The sequence below is a fragment of the Heterocephalus glaber genome, unplaced genomic scaffold, assembly GCF_053883595.1.
Source record: "Heterocephalus glaber isolate CG9 unplaced genomic scaffold, H.glaber_assembly_v1.0 deba00001613, whole genome shotgun sequence".
NCBI lineage: Eukaryota > Metazoa > Chordata > Mammalia > Rodentia > Bathyergidae > Heterocephalus > Heterocephalus glaber.
This window is the reverse complement of record NW_028258384.1, coordinates 34,970,609-34,982,235: the sequence shown is the minus strand read 5'-3', so window position 1 is coordinate 34,982,235 and position 11,627 is coordinate 34,970,609. Positions and strand designations below refer to the sequence as shown.

Genomic DNA, 11,627 nt, shown 5'->3' with positions numbered 1-11,627 from the left:
AAGGGCCCAAGGGGAAGGGGAAGTGGGAGGGGTAGGGGAAAGGACAGAAGGGAATGGAATTAATATGAGAAAATGGAAAAATGGAAACAAAGTCTTTGTAAATAGGGAAGGATGGAAAGGTTCAAGGGAGGGCAGGGGAATTGGGAAAAAATAAGAACCAAGAGAGATTATGTAAAGGTGCAAATTTCCAATGATGAATGTCATTATACTGTATAACTAGAGTGTACCAATAAAAGTAATTAAACAGGAAAAAAAGAACAAAAATCATATTATCATTTCAATAGATGCAGAGAAAGCATTCGACAAAATTCACCACCCAATCATGATAAAAACTCTACAGAAAATTGGAATAGTGTTTATCTCACCCTGATAAAGGCTGTCCTTGAAAAACCAACAGTCAATATCTTACTAAAAGGTCAAAAACTAAAAACTTCCAGGCTAAAATTAGGAACAAGACAAGGATGTTCACTATCACCACTCCTGCTCAACATAGTTTTGGAAAGATTAGCCATAGCAATTGCAGGAGAAAGAAAAAAAAAGGAATGAAGATATCTAACAGAGAAGTTAAACTAAGAGTATTTGCTGATGACAGGATACGCTACACACAATTCCCAATAAAGTCTACTGAAAACTTCTAGACTTAATTCACAGACACAGGAGAGTAGCTGGATAAAAGGTCAACAATCAAACATCAATAGCCTTTTTTTTGTATTAAATTCTTTTATTGGTACATTGTAGGTATACAACACAATTACATTTCTCATTGGGAATTGTATATTTACATAATGCATCTTGGTTCTTATTGTTTCCCCATTCCTAGCCCTCCCTCACGCCCTCCACCCTTCCCTATTTACAAAGACTTTATTTCCATTTTTTCCATTTCTCAGCATTTTTTCCTTTCCCTTCTTACCTTTCCCCTGTGCCTCCCACTACCCCTACCCCTTTGGACCTTTTCTTCCTATTTTGCATTATCGATTTTTCATTCTAATCGTTGGTACATTTTAGGGATACAATATAATGACATTCATCATTGGAAATTTGCACCTTTACATAGTCTCTCTTGGTTCTTATTTTTCACCCTTGCCCAGCCCTCCCTTCAACCCCTCCAGTCCTCCCTATTTACAAAGATTTTGTTCCTATTTTTCCATTTTCTCATATTAATCCCATTCCCTTCTATCCTTTCCTCTGGCCCTCCTGCTCCCTCCCCCTTTGCCCCTTTTCTTACTATTTCACATTATCTATTATGCATTTAGTCCTTATTTACACTTTCAGTTTCTCACACCAGAGAAACTATTCAGTATTTACACGTGTGTATCCCATTTATTTCACTTAAGAGTATTGCCTGAATGTGCATACACTTAGCTATAAATGTCTCTAATTTCTCATTTTTTATGGCTGAGTAGTACTCCATTTTATAAAAAAACACATTTTCTTTATCCGGTCTCCAGCTGATGGGCATTTGGGCTGTTTCCAAGTTTTAGCTATTACAAACTGTGCTGCTATGAACATGGGTGCACATATATCACTGTGGTATGATTCTTTTAATTCTTTGGGGAAGATCCCCAGCAGTGGAATAGAGGGGTCAAATGGGACTTCCAGTCCTAGTTCTTTGAGGTATCTCCATACTGATTTCCACAGTGCTTGCACCAGTCGACACCCCCACCAGCAGTGGAGCAGGGTTCCTCTTTCCGCACAGCCCTGCCAGCATTTGTTAATGGTTGATTTCATGATAGCAGCCATTCTTTCTGGAGTGAAGTGGAATCTCACCATTGTTTTCATTTGCATCTCTCAAATGACCAGTGATGTTGAATATTTTTTCATGTATTTATTTGCTATTTCTACTTCTTTGAGAAATGTCTGTTCAATTCAGATGCCCATTTTTGGATTGGGTCTTTAAATTTGAGAGGTCTGATCTTTTTAAGTTCTTTATACATTCGTGATAGTAGACCTTTGTCTGAGGAAGAGCAGGTGAAGATTTTTTCCCACATTGTGGGTTGTCTCTTCACACTGCTGGTGGTTTCTCTTGCTGTGCAGAAGCCTTTTAATAAGAAGAGGTCCCATTTGTTGATTGTTTGTGCTAGTTCATGGGCAACTGAGGTTTTGTTCATAAAATCTTTTCCTATACCAATGTCTTCAAGGGTTCTACCTAACCTCTGTTCCAACTGGTTCAGAGTTTCTATTTTAATATTTAGATCTTTAACCCATTTTGATTTTAGTTTAGTGCATGGTGAGAGATACAGGTCTAGTTTTAATCTTTGGTAAGTTGAAGCCCAATTTTTCCAGCACCATTTATTAAAGAGGCTATCTTTCCTCCAGTGAGGGTGTTTGGCTCCTTTGTCAAAGATGAGATGGCTGAGTGTGTCTGGAGTTGTTTCTGCATCTTCTAATCTGTTCCACTGGTCTTCAGGTCTGTTTCTTTGCCAGTACCATGCTGTTTTTATCACAGTAGCTTTGTAATAGAGTGGCAGGTTGGGGATTGTGATACCCCCTGCCATGTCTCTGTTACCTAGAATTGCTTTTGCTATTCTGGGTCTCTTCTTGTTCCAAATGAATTTTTGGATTGTTTTCTCAAGGTCCATGAAGTATGCTGCTGGGATCTCAATTGGAATTGCATTAAATCTATATAGCAGTTTTGGAAGTATGGCCATTCTCACTATATTAATCCTTCCTACCCAGGAGCAGGGGATGTCTGTCCATTTTCTGATATCATCTTCAATCTCTCTTTTCAGAGTGCCATAGTTTTCAGAGAAGAGTTCTTTGATTTCTTTCGTTAGGATGATTCCTAGGTATTTCAGTTTTTTGGATGCTATTGTGAAAGGAATTATTTGCCCTATTTCTCTCTCAGTGAGTCTGTCATTGGTGTAGAGGAAAGCTCTTGATTTTTGTGTGTTGACCTTGTAACCAGCTACTTGACTGAATTTGGTTATTAAGTCTAAAAGTCTTTTGGTGGAGTTCTTGGGGTCTTCTATATAGAGTATCATGTCGTCTGCAAATAATGACAATTTGACTTCTTCATTACCTATCTTTATTCTTTTTATTTCTTTCTCTTGTCTAATTGCTGTGGCTAATGTTTCCAGAACTATCTTGAACAAGAGTGGTGATAGTGGACATCCTTGTCTTGTTCCTGATTTTAGTGTGAAGGATTTCAGTTTTTGACCATTTACTATGATATCGGCTGTTGGTTTTTCATAGATGGCTTCTATCAGTTTGAGGTAGAGACCATCTATTCCAATGTTTTGTAGGGTTTTTATCATAAATGCATGTTGGATTTTGTCAAATGCTTTTTCTGCATCTATGGAGATAATCATATGGTTTTTGTCCTTGGCTCTATTGATATAGTGTATTACATTGATTGATTTGCATATATTGAATCATCCCTGCATCCCTGGGATGATCCCACTTGATCAGGTTGTATGATCTTCTTGATGATCTTCTATTTGCCAGTATCTTATTAAGGATTTTTGCACCTATGTTCATTAATGAGATTGGCCTATAGTTCTCTTTTTCGGTTGGGTCTTTCTCTGCTTTGGGGATCAAGGTGATGCTTGCTTCCAGGAATGAATTTGGGAGTATTGCTTCCCTTTCAATTTCATTGAAGAGTTTAAACAGTAGTGGCAGCAGGTCCTCTCTAAATGTCTTGTAGAATTCAGCAGTGAAGCCATCAGGGCCTGGGCTTTCCTTAGGTGATAAGTTTTTAATTACATTTTCAATTTCATTGGCTGATATTGGGTTGTTCAGAATTTTTAGGTCTTCTTCATTCAACTTTGGTAATTCATATGTACCTAGGAATCTGTCCATTTCTTCTGTGTTGTCCATCTTATTGGCATACAGGTTCTGGAAGTAGGTATTGATGGTCCTCTGGATTTCTGCTGGTTCTGTTGTAATTTCACCCTTTTCATTCCTAATTGCATGGATTTGGACCTTTTCTTTCCTTTTTCTGACAAGGTTGGCTAAAGGTTTGTCAATTTTGTTGATTCTTTCAAAGAACCAACTCTTGGCTTCATTGATTTTTTGTATCATTCTCTTAGTCTCCATTGCATTGATTTCTCCTCTGATCTTTATAATTTCCTCCCTTGTATGAGCTTTGGGGTTGTCCTGCTCTTCTTTTTCTAGAAGCTTGAGGTTCAGCATCAGGTTGTTTAATTGGGTTCATTCTGTTTTCCTAATATGTGTATTCACTGCTATGAATTTCCCTCATAAGACTGCTTTCATTGTGTCCCATAGATTCTGATATGTTGTATTGTTATTGTCATTTAATTGAAGGAACTGTCTGATTTCTTCCTTAATTTCCTCTGTGACCCATTGGTTATTCAGAAGTGTGTTGTTCAATTTCCACCTGTTTATGAAATTTTTTGAGTTTCTTTTGCTACTGATCTCCAATTTCATAGCACTATGGTCTGATAATATACAGGGGATAACTTCAATTCCTCTGCACTTAAACATGTTCTATGTGTGAGTATGTGGTCTATTTTGGAGAATGACCCATGTGCAGCTGAGAAGAATGTGTATTCTGATTTTGTGGGGTGGAAGACTCTGTAAACATCTGTTAAGTTCATTTGATCAAGAGTTCGATTGAGTTCTAGTATTTTCATTACTTATTTTTTGTCTAGTTGATCTATCTATTTGTGACAGTGGGGTGTTGAGGTCCCCCACTACAATTGTATTAGTGCATATATGACTTTTTATGTCTGTTAGTATTTGTTTTATATAGTTGGGTGCACTAGTGTTTGGTATATAGATATTTATGATTGTCATCTCTTCCTCTTGGATTCTTCTCTTTACAAGGATGTAGTGTCCTTCTTCATCTCTCTTAATCAGTGTTGGTTTGAAATCTACTTGATCTGCAAAGAGGATAGCTACTCCTGCTTTTTTGGGGGGTTCCTGTCTCATGCAGTATTGTTTTCCACCCTTTAACTTTCAGTCTATGAGTTTCCTTTTGAATTAGTGTGTTTCTTGTATGCAGCATATTGTTGGATTTTGCTTCTTGACCCATTCTGCCAGTTTATTTCTTTTGACTGGTGAATTGAGACCATTAACGTTGATGGTTATAACTGAAACATATTGACTTGTCATTGCCATGACTTTTTCTTTTTGTTGGGTTCTCCCCCTTTACATTTAATTTCTTGTCATGCCAGATGGGTTCATTCTGCTTTGCTTCCTGGGGTTGTGATCCTCAATGTCTGTTCCTAGGATATTGTGTAAAATTCTTTGGAGTGCTGGTTTGGTATTCATGAAGTTCCTAAGGTGCTCTTTGTCATGAAAGTATCTTATTTCTCCATCCATTTTGAAAGATAGTTTTGCAGGGTACATCAATCTGGGTTGGAGGCTGTTTTCCTTTAGGGCTTGGAATATGTCACTCCAAGCTCTTCTTGCCTTGATGGTTTGTGTTGAGAAGTCTGCTGGGATTCTGATGGGCTTTCCTTTGTATGTGATTTGTTTCTTTTCTCTGACTGCTTGGAGAACTTTGTTCTTCTGTTGTGTTTCTGGAATCTTAACAATTATATGACTATGTGTAGGGTTTTTTTTGGTCAAGGCTATTTGGAGTCCTGTATGCCTCACTTATCTGTATGTTAAGCTCTTTTACCCTGCTTGGGAAGTTTTCTGCCATTATTTCTGTGAAGAGACTTTTTATGTCATCTGCTCTCTCTCCTGTTTCTTCATTGAACCCAATCAGTCTTATGTTATTCTTTTTTGCATCATCTAGCAGCTGCTGGATTGATTTCTCATGTTCTCTTGTAATTCTGATGCAATTTTTCTTTTCCTGGTCACTAATTGCAATCTTATCTTGTATATCTGAAATTCTGTCCTCACATTGGCTCCTTCTGTTGTGGAGACTTTCAATGGAGTTTCTCATGTCCTGGAAATCTATTTGCATCTGTTTTATGGATTCCATTTGTTTCCTATGTTGGGATTCCATCATGTTCCTGAGCTCCTCTCTAGATTTATTAATCATGTCTTGCACTAGGGGCACAATTTTTCCTGTTATCTGAGAAATTATTTCTGATTTCATTTTTTCCAGATCCCCTTTTGTTGCCAGTTCAGTGGGTCCAGGTTGTTGAGTATCAGAGTGTTCCATCTCATTTCCCTTTGTGGTTGCTGTAGGTGATCTGGAAGTCTGGTTTTGAGACTTATTTACTTGTTTTCTCATTTCGACTGGGGTGGGAGGCTGTTAGCACCTGCACGGATTATCTCCTCTGAGCTGGGTGAGGTGCGACAGGGGCCAGGAGCAGCAGTAGGGATGGTGGCCTGGAATCCCCTTCCTTTGGGCTGGGAGCAGCAGGACAGTAGGTGGCCCAAAGGCCTTTCCTCTGGGCTGGGAGCAGTGGGAGGGATGGTGACCGGGAAGCCCCGTCCTCTGGACCAGGAGCAGTGGGAGGGATGGTGGCCTGGAAGCCCCTTCCTTTGGGCCAAGAGCAGCGAGACAGAAGGTGGCCCAAAGGCCTTTCTTCTGGGCTGGGAGCAGCGGGAGGGATGGTGACTGGGAAGCCCCTTCCTCTGGACCAGGAGCAGTGGGACGATGGCTCAGAAGCCCCTACCTCTGGGCCAGAAGCAGTGGGACTCAGTACCTTGGTCTGGTGGTCTGTTGTCCTCTGCGTCTTTGTAGTGTGGAATCAGGTGGCTGCCTGTCTACAGCGGGGTGCTTCAGTGTCTTCCACGTGACTCAGGACCTCGGTAGGGCGTGCACAGACCTGCCTGTCTGCAGCGGGCTAATTCAGTGTGTGTTCTGCACGACTGGGGACCTTGGTATGGTGTGGGCAGACCTGCCTGTCTGCAGCGGGGTGATTCGGTGTCTTCCATGTGACTCAGGACCTCAGTAGCAATAGCCTTTTTGTACACAAATAAACTCACTGAGAGAGAAATTGGGGAAACAATTCCTTTCACAAAACCATCCAAAAAAATGAAATATCTAGGAATCAATCTAACGAAGGAAGTAAAAAGACCTCTACTTTAGAAACTACAGCACTCTGAAAAGAGAGATTGAAGAGGACATAAGCCAGTGGAAAGACATCTCTTGTTCATGGGCAGGAAGAACCAATATAGTAAAAATGGTCCTACTCCTAAAACTGCTAATAGATTCAATGCAATCCTGATTCAGAAATCCCAGCAGTATATTGCATAGAAGTAGAGAAAATAATCCAAAACTTCATTTGGAACAAGAAGAGACTTAGAATAGCAAAAGCAATTCTAGGCAATGAATACATGACAGGGCGTATTACAGTCACCAACATGAAACTGTACTAGAAACGCATTGTGACAAAAACAGCACAGTATTGGAAAGAAACAGACCTGAGGACCAGTGGAAAAGATTAGAAGATCCAGAAACAACTCCAGGAACACTCAGCCACCTCATCTTTGACAAAAAAAACCAAACACCCTCAGTGGAGGAAAGACAGCGTCTTCAATAAATGATGCTGGAATAACTGGATTTCAACCTGCCAAAGATTAAAACTAGTCCCATATCTTTCGCCATGCACTAAACTGAAATTGAAGTGGATCAAGGATCTAAATATTAAAATGGAAACACTAAACCAGGTAGAAGATACATTAGGTACAACTCTTTAAGACATTGGTATAGGAAAAGACTTTAAGAACAAAACCTCAGTAGCACAGAAAGCAGCACAAAGAATCAACAGCTGGGATCTCACCTTATTAAAAACCTTCTGCATTTCAAGAGAAAGCCCCAAGAAAGCTGAGACAACTTACAATGTTGGAAAAATTTTTACCAGCCTCTCTTCAAAGAAAGGACTACTATCTAGAATATACAAAGAACTTAAAAAAATCAGACTCCCTAAATTTAAAGACCCAATTTAAAAATGGGCATCTGAAATGAACAGACATTCCTCAAAGAAGTAGAAATAGCAAATAAACATATGAAAAAATGTTGAACATCACTGGTCATTCAAGAGATGCAGATGAAAACAAGGCTGAAATTCCATCTCATTGCAGAAGGAATGGCTGCTATCAAGAAATCAACCAACAATAAATACTGGTAGGGTTGTGGGGAGAAAGGAACCCTTCTCCATTGTTGGTGGGAGTGGAGACTGGTGCAACCACTGTGGAAATCAGTATGGAGATATCTCAAAAATCTAGGATTAGGAGTCCCATTTGACTCGGCAATGCCCCTCCTGGGTATCTTCCCAAAAGAATTAGAATCACACCACAGTAAGATATGTGCACCCATGTTTATAGCAGTGCGGTTTGCAACAGCTAAAATTTGGAAATAGCCCAATTGCCCATCAACTGGAGACTGGATAAAGAAGACTTAAAAAAAAAAAATGGAGTACTACCCAGCCATAAAGAATGAAAAACTAAAAAAAAAAAAAAAAAAAAGAATGAGAAACTAGAGACATCTGTAGCTAAATGGATGCACATTAAGTCCATACTCTTAAGTGAAATAAATAGAACACACACGTAAATACCAAATAGTTTCTTTGGTGTGAGAAACTCAAAGTGTAAATAAGTGTCAAAATGTATACTATTTAGTGTGAAATAGGAAGAAAAGTTCTAAAGGAGAAGGGGAAGTGGGAGGGGTAGAGGAAAGTAGGGAAAACAACAAATATGAGAAAATGAAAAAAATGAAAACAAAGTCTCTGTATACAGGCAGGGGTGGAAGGGTTGAAGAAAGGGCAGGGGAAGGGGAAAAATAAGAACCAAGATATACCATGTAAAGGTACAAATTCCCAATGATGAATGTCATCGTATTATATACTTTAAATGTACCAATAAACTTAATGAAAAAAATTTTTTTAAAATAAAGCACTTCTGTACAGCAAGGGCATGAAACTGATAGAGAAGAAACAAACTACAGAGTGGAAAATGTTTTTCCATTATTATTCAGAGGACTGATATCTGGAATATATAAATAACACAAAAATTAGACACCAAACAGTATAAGACCCAATCAAAAATGGGTAACTGAAATGAATAGACTTCTCAGAAAATGAAGTGCAAATGAACAATAAGTACATGAAAACTATTCAGCAATTTCATCCATTAAACACATGCAAATTGAAACAATACTGAGATTACATCTTACTCTAGTAAGAGTGGCTATTATCAAAGATTCAAAAAACAACAAATCCTGGCAAAGTTGTGGGGGTAAAGGAACCCTTGTATAATTGTTGCTGAGGATGTAAACTAGTACACTCACTATAAAAATTGATATGGAGAGCCCTTTAAAAGTTAAAAATAGAAATTCCATTTGACCCAGTTATACCTTTCTCTTTTATCTTCCTGAATTAGTCTTCATATTATAGTATTACATGCAAAGCCATGTTTCTAACAGCACTGTTCACGATACCTAAATTATGTAAGCAGCCTACAATGCTCGTCAACAGATGAATTGATAAATGTATATATGTATTATATATTATATATAATTATATAATATATGAAATTATATATAAAATATATAATATATCTAATATAATTATATAATATATGAAATTTTATATATTTAATATAATTATATAATATATACTATATATTATATATACAATTATATAATATATATATATATAATTCAGTCATAAAGAAGGATAAATTTGACTCATTTCTAGGAGAACAGATGGACCTTAAGACCATAACACTAGAATACATCAGAGAAGGTTAAATATCACATAGTTTCTCTAATATGAGAAACACACAATGTAAATAATTTTAGAGCACAATGAAAGTTTGTAGTAAACAGGTAGGTAGACTCTGTAGAGATAAGAAGGGGAACAGGGAATGGAGGGAAAAAGGAAGCTAGGGGGAGGGGTAGAAATGATCAGTTTGCGATAGGTATATGCGCCAATTCCTCAAATTACATAATTATTATGTATTATGAATATATACTAGCAAAAATATGTAAAATATTCATTTTATACCTGGGAATCCCTGTAATCCAGCACTTGCAAAGCTGAGGCAGGAGAACCAGGTATTCTAGGCCAGCCTTGGCAATTTCACAAAAATAAATACATACTAAAATACAAATGGCCTGGGGATACAGCTCAATGGTAGAGTGTTTACCTAGCATATGGAAGGCCCTGGTTTCAAGATCCAGGTCCAAAACATGTTATTTTCACTTTGCAAAACAACATTTCATCATCTTTTGAGAGTACAAATTGTGAAAGATCTACTAATAACATTCTGCTGGCCTGTTTGACTGTGCAAGTTTAAGCTAAAAATACATGTTACACAAAAATGTGACTACATTAGCACCACTAACCAATACACTTAGAAATGACTAAGATAGTAAATTTTATATACTTTTTATGACAATTAGAAAATATTTTTAAAAGATACTGTATAATGAACCAATAAATGTTAAACTTTTAAGTCTCAGAAAATAGCACTGAGTGGTATTTTAAATTTCAAGCTGATCTTAATTATAACTTCAGTCAGAAATGTTGTTAGTGCAAGTCAAAAAAGGAAAAAACTCACATGTTCTTAGAATACACATTTTCACTCATTTCCAAGTGATACAAATATCACCCACAACCTGAAAATATCCAAATTTGCCTTTGGCTTGGACATTTTCTTCCCAGAGTGACTAAAAATTGTTTTTGTTGCTAAATAGAAATTTTAATGGGAATAGGGACCTTACATTTCCTGCTTACCATATCCCTAATGCCAAGCACATTAGTGCCAAAATAATGTTTTTATTTTATTGCTCTGACAATGTTTTTCAAGATGACAGAATTATATCCCCTAAAAATCAAGTGACATTAAGTATGTCTGTAAAACGAATTCAGAAAATAACTTCTAGACTTTACTGTTGAAAATCCCATTGAGAAATATGAAAAATTCTTTTCTCACTAATGTTCAAATTTCACAGATTATTCTTCTGGAGATTTTAGAATTTAGATTTACTCTGCTATAAAAGAGAATTTTTAAAAATTACTTTAAAATACTTGTTAAAATACATGTTTCCATTTCTACTTCAAAACAAATGGACATGATTTGTACATCATTAGTCAACATTAAGATATATTCAAGAGATTTTTTTTCTGCACTAGTGGCTCTAAAAATAAATGGGTGGAAGAGGAAAGACACCAAAAGAGAACTGTGTTGTATTTTATCTTCTACTTTCTTTAGATAGCCCTTTGATGATCAGATTCAATGCAAGCACTGGTATGATAATCAAAATATACAAACCAGAACAATGGAAATTTAAGGAAAAAATTTCATTGTTTTTATTTTTGGTAAAAATTATCAAATTTGTGAATAATTGGCCCAAGTTCTTTGAGTAACTGGAGGGCAGAAGAGAGTTTTGGAAGCAGGGGTATCTGTCTAGGTACTGTGGCAGGAGTCCCAGTTAGAGATGGTGGCTGGAAGAAACAAGATGGACTATCAAGTACTATAGTGAATATGTGAACTTTTGCCAGTCATATAAGAATGTGATTGCTGTTCATTAGAATAACAGAATTGGAATTGGATATTTCATCTTGTAATGGCTCATACAGAGATAAAATATCTCAGGAATAAGTGTTGAAATAGAACTATAGACATTTCCATACTTACTAAACTGACTGATTGTAATAAAGTGTGACAGCATACACTGCATAGGCTACGTCAGCTACTGTAAAGGCTAAGGCAGGAGAATTGCAAGTTTGAGACCAATCTGGGCACCTTAGCAAGACCCT

At 37.1% G+C, this 11,627-nt stretch overlaps 1 protein-coding gene across 3 annotated transcripts in view; it reads right to left on the bottom strand.

Annotated features, from left to right (window-relative positions):
• Col4a5 (collagen type IV alpha 5 chain) overlaps positions 1 to 11,627 on the bottom strand; it is a 375,874-nt gene that overhangs the window by 315,118 nt on the left and 49,129 nt on the right. The gene's annotated exons all lie outside the window — the stretch shown is intronic.